The sequence below is a fragment of the Coffea eugenioides genome, chromosome 2 (assembly GCF_003713205.1).
Source record: "Coffea eugenioides isolate CCC68of chromosome 2, Ceug_1.0, whole genome shotgun sequence".
Lineage (NCBI taxonomy): Eukaryota > Viridiplantae > Streptophyta > Magnoliopsida > Gentianales > Rubiaceae > Coffea > Coffea eugenioides.
Window position 1 is genome coordinate 37385097 of NC_040036.1, and position 6064 is coordinate 37391160.

A 6064-nucleotide genomic window follows, 5' to 3' on the forward strand; every position below is an offset into this window, starting at 1 on the left:
TCCAATAAAGAAAGGATTAGGACTCCTATTCCACTCATACTATTAGATGGAAGCAATAGATTATCTATTTCTAAAGATATCAACGGTCTTCCAATATGCTAGCAAAGATTCAAAGGGTGGCCCGCTTCACATCCTGTAAGCATGGGTTTCTCATCAGCAAAGACGTGGTCACGCCTTATAAGATGCTGTCTTCTGAAAATTTGACTTTTAATACACCTTTTACTCTATTCTCACCAACAATTCCTAAAAACAACACCAAAAATCAAATATGAGTAAAATTCATCAATTAACACCATATTTTAGCAAAATAAAGGGGAAAATATTCACCAATTATATGCATAATTAATCACTTAACAAATTCCCCCACACCTAAACAATGCTTGCCCTCAAGCATGCACTACCCAAGAATCATAGTCAAGATGGCAAACACGCATAGCACAATGCATACTAACACAAGTATCATGTCTTCTCAACAATTTTATCAAAATCAGGATGCACAAGTTTCAACAGCCCTCACACGGATAATAATGTATACACTCTGCACTCAAGTGTTTAAGGGGATATTTAACACTTAAATCAACACCATGAAATGACATTACCATAAGCTTGCTAATATATCATATTTTCACCACTTAAAATGAATTCAATGCAAAAATCAAAGGGTCTTTATAAGGGTTGTAACGAGGCTTGGGTTAAGGGTTGGATAAAAGGGAATTATTTAGGTGTACATATATCAAAAGAAACATCAATAATATTCTGCATGAAATCAAACTCCTTTGTCATTCACATGTATAGCTGGCTTCCAGGTGTGTCAATAACTTCACTAAACTTGGCAAGTGCAAACGCAATTTAGGCATTAGCCCAACTATCACAAAACAACACAAGTGCACTTCACAGCAAAATTTTTTTCTTTTTCTTCTTTTTTTTTATTTTTCTCTTTTTTTCAATATTTTTTTCAAATTAGATCTCACAGAATTGTCGAACTAAAGCTTCAATTATTCTTCAACTAGAAAAGAAATTAGCCGCTCCTCATGGTGGATTCGCGGCCACAAAATACTAGGGTTTATAGTCTTTTTAAGAGGAAAAGGGGAAAAAGAATAAGAGATGCCCTGTTGAAGGCTTACGTCCCCCCTTTTAACTAACGTCTCTTCTAACCCAAGGAAAAACGTTTCCCTTTAGGAAACTAATTAGAATCCCACTTCACGTATGCTTCTTCCAATAAAGAAAGGATTAGGACTTCTATTCCACTCATACTACTAGATGGAAGCAATAGATTATCTATTTCTAAGGATATCAACGGTCTTCCAATATGCTAGCAAAGATTCAAAGGGTGGCCCGCTTCACATCCTGTAAGCATGGGTTTCTCATCAGCAAAGACGTGGTCACGCCTTATAAGATGTTGTCTTCTGAAAATTCGACTTTTAATACACCTTTTACTCTATTATCACCAACAATTCCTAAAAACAACACCAAAAATCAAATATGAGTAAAATTCATCAATTAACAGCATATTTTAGCAAAATAAAGGGGAAAATATTCACCAATTATATGCATAATTAATCACTTAACAAGCCACCAGTGGCTATTTGATTCTTTGTCTACAATACAGGCACTGATGAACCAGTCAGTGTTACTTACTTGTTTTATCAGCACCTCATTATTCCAAAATAGCACAAGTCCCCCTGCTCTTCCTATTGAGTTAACAAAATGACCATTGTCGAACCTGATCCTCCTTTCGCACATTCCTCATGAACTTTTCATGATTCTTTGTTTCACATAAAAACACCACATTAGAAGAGTGGAAGTTTAAAACTTCCTTCAGTTGGGAAATTGTCAAGGGGCCTCCTGCACCTCGACAATTCCACACCACAGCTTTCATTTACACAGTGGAGGCATATGGGGGTTAGCCTCCAGTTCCTTAGTTGTTCTGGCACTGATTTGTTCCAATTTCATGACTTTTACTTTTGGTATCACTTCATCATCCTCCTCCATTGGTTGTATCCCTTGCAGCAGGCCATCTACCTTTCTTTTTCCTCCTAGTTCCCTCATTCCTTCTGTATTTGTAATTGTTTTAAGAGGTGTCCTACTTGGTCTTCCCCTTTTTTTTGAAATGGCTTTTTGCCTCCTTTTTGTTTGTGTCATCAGCAGGTGTTGCTATCTGCCTCATTTTCATTGCCTCTAAACCTTCGCTTGCTTCTGCCACTGTCCTCTCTTGTCCATTCTCCTTTCCTTTGCTTTCCACCTCCATATCCACATGTCCTACTACCTGTTCAAACATATTTCCTTTTTTTGTTTCCTCATTCACCTTTTTTTCCTCATTTTCTTTTCCTTTTGCCTTGGGGATATCCATATTTTCCCCTTTCTGGTTCTCCTTATCCTCCCCCTTTTGGTCATTTAAGATTTCGGCCCACCTCTCCTCGTATACCTTTCTCATCCTGTGTTCCTGAACTTTCCTTTCCTTTTCCTCCAGATCCACTTCATTTCTTCTAATAGCTATTATGTTATTCTCCTTCACTTTTTCCCCTGCTAATAACTGCCCGCTTCTGTCCTCAGTTCCCATACTCCTACCATCTATTGCTTTTACTAGTTCCACTCGTCCCTTTAAGGGCGAAACCATAATATTCCCAGCTCTCATCCATGCCCCATACTGCTCATCTCGTTGCATTGTTCCCTTCCTACCCACCACATTACATGTTTTGTCACTGTGTCCAATGATTCCACAACTATAGCAGAAGTCAGGGCATCGTTCATACCTGAACTCTACCCACACTGCTTGCTCTGTACTTTTGATTCTTGTTCCTTGGATCAGTGGTTTTGTGACATCTACTTCAGCCATTATCTTCATGTGTCTTCCCTCCTTCCCTCCATTTGCTGGGATGATCACCTCCCTCACCTTCTTGAAAATCTCTCCAAGCTTAAACCCCACCGCCCTGCTCATCCAATGGACCGGTAGATTCCATAGTTGTACCTAGAGACAGGCGTGCTGGAAGAAGGTTTTGCTCCTCTCGCACCCCACTTCCCATTCCTTAACTACAAGCACCTGGTTATCCATTATCCATGGACCCCCTGTTAAAATCTTCTTCTTGCCTCTTCTTGTTCAAGATGAAACTGGAACAGGTTAGGACCTAACTCAGTAACTTCATCCTTCTGGGATAACCCCAAGCGTGATTAGTGAAGTTCTTGACCCCTGTGAAATTAGCTATGTTTTCCCCTACCAACTCTCCAATCAGGCTACCATGGCATCCCAATACTCCTTCTTCAATATCATCCCCACTCAGATCTACTCCCTCTAACTCCGTTTCTGACAGCTCAAACCTTTGGAATGCTCTTGTTAAGTCCTCTGCCATCTCTGAGGGATTGTTTCCAGTGAGGCCAAGCACTACTTCTTCAACCTTGAAACTCAGCTGAAAAGACCTGTGTTAGAAATAGCACAGACGAAAACAAGCAATGTTATCAGTGATTCCTAATAAGAGGCAACGAAAAAGACGTAGGTATAAAGTCTATTATGATGGAGCCGACCGGCTCTAAAATAAGAAACAATAGTAGAGAGAAAAGGACGACTGTCCAACTTCCGACACAGTTTAGTGCTCCATAAATTTATCTAAATGGATCATGTTTTGTCCGACACATTTACTCCTCCACTCAATGAACAAACAAACTGGATTTGTCTCCTCTCAAGGTTGCTGATTCCACGATGAATTCTGGGTTGGTGCCAAAAGATGCAGTGTTTGGGATTTGTGTTTGAATTTTGAAACTTTTGGGAAGCTTTGAAACTTTGAAAGCTGGTTCTCCCACTCTCCTACACCGAGGAGGGAAACTCTAAAAGTTAGAGCGAGAGGCTCTCAAAGAGAGAGAAAGTAAAAGCCCGCTAACTCACAATTGACATTAACTGGTTATCTTTCTTTTCTACAAAGAAGTATAATTGTCTATTCATCATGAATCCATGATGATGTATAATGATAGATAGCCTGACAAATTTGTCTATTCAGTTTTTGCAACCTTTTTTTCTACTTATTTGTGTCTCTATCTATTCCAAGGTCATGCAAATGTATCAAGTCCTATGAATTTAGCTTCATCAAACACTAAACAAAAACCAATCCAAGTCATTTTTGGCTCTTCTTCGATCCCCACTTGTTTTAGGTTGCAAGTTTATTTTCCTTCTTGCCGGCACTAAGAGAAAAGATGTGGCATTAACAGTGGGAGGTTCTTTCCTTTCCGCTTTCCTTCGTGTGCTGTTTGATAGGCTGGCTTCACCAGAGTTTGTGTATCTGTTTCGGAAAGGAAAGATTGACGAAGAGCTCCTTCAGTAACTCAAGATGAACTTACTAGCAGTTGGAGCGGTGCTTGATGATGCAGAAAACAAGTAAACGAGGAACCAATCCATCAAGGGATGGCTAGATGAGCTTCATGATACAATTAACCAGACAGATGACTTACTTGACGAGATCAACACCGAGGCACTACGAATGAAAGTTGAAGCTGAAGACCAATGCTCACCTTTCAGGTAAATGCTTCTACTTATAGCTCAGCTTTCAGTTACCAGTTCCTTAAGAAGATGATGCCAAAGATAGAAAAAATGATTGTTCTACTAGACTGTTTCATACAACACATTAATCCCATCGGTTTGCAAGTTGTTGAATCAAAAATGCAATCATGTCGAGCGCCTTCAACTTCTTTAGTTGATGAGACCACTGTGTATGGTAGAGATATTGATAAAGAGAAGATAATTGCTATGCTGCTATTTGAGAGCGCAAATGGAGTCAATGTCACTATCATTCCATTAGTTGGCCTTGAAGGAATTGGTAAGACCACTCTTGCTCAATTGGTTTACAATGATAAGAGGGTACAAAACCATTTTTCTCAAAAAGCATGGGTTTACATATCAGAAGATTACAATGCTTCCAGGATAACAAAAGAACTCCTTGGGGAACTCAATATTCCATTTTCTGATTCGAGTGAAAATTTGAATTCCCTTCAAGTGAAGTTACAATTGAGGCATACTCAGAACAAGTTTCTTCTTGTTTTAGATGATTATTGGAATCGGGACTACAATGACTGGGATAAATTGAAGGTGCTATTCGTAGGTGGAATGCTAGAAAGTAGGATTATTGTGACAACACGTGATGAGAAAATTGCATTAATGATGAGTTAAAAAGAGTCGATTTATCGTTTGGATTTGATGGTAGAGGAAGATTGTTGGTTCTTACTTAAAAAGCATGCATTTGAAAATAATGATGGAAATCAAAGTCCAAAACTTGAAGAGATAGCAAAGAAAATTGTGAAGAAGTGTGGAGGGTTGCCTTTGGCTGTGAAAACAGTTGCAGGTCTCCTGCGTTCGGAAACAACAGCTGAAGAGTGGGAAGATATTTTAGTAAGTGAACTGTGGACTCAAACAGACCATCAAGATTGCATCTTGCCAGCATTGAAGTTAAGCTATATTCATCTTCCTTCCCATCTAAAAAGGTGCTTTGCCTATTGTGTTGTATTTCATAAAGATTACCACTTTAGCAAAGAGGAAATGATTCATTTATGGCATGCTAATGACCTTTTGAAGTATCCTAGTGATAATAGAGGAATTGAAGAAATAGGTGAAGAATACTTGCGTGAGTTAAGGTTGAGGTCACTATTTGAGCAGTCAACCAACAATTTTTTCTTAATGCATGACCTTGTCAACGATTTGGCTAGATTTGTTTCTCAGAATTAGTATTGTCTCAGGCTGGAAGATCATCATCTGGGGGGGACATGGTACAATAGGTAGAATAAGTACCTTTTCATACCATCTTAGTTTTATGACACATCATAAATTTCAACTCTTGAGGGAGACCAAGAATTTGAGAACATTTCTACCATTAAATCTAAGTAAATATCACTATCCGCAGAAAAAAAAAGTAGGCCAAAAATTTTTACATGGAATGTTGTCAAAATTCAAGTCCCTAAGGGTTCTGTCTTTGTTTGGCTATGATGTCAGTAAGTTGCCTGACTCAATTAGCAATTTGAAACACCTACGATTTTTGAACCTTTCATCTACATATGTGAAAATTCTACCAGAAAGCATGTGCACCTT

The 6064-nt window shown here is 38.7% G+C and overlaps 1 pseudogene; it reads left to right on the plus strand.

Moving 5' to 3' along the window:
- Positions 1–4489: 4489 nt before the first annotated feature.
- LOC113759647 lies at positions 4490–5704 on the plus strand (annotated as a pseudogene).
- Positions 5705–6064: the final 360 nt, after the last annotated feature.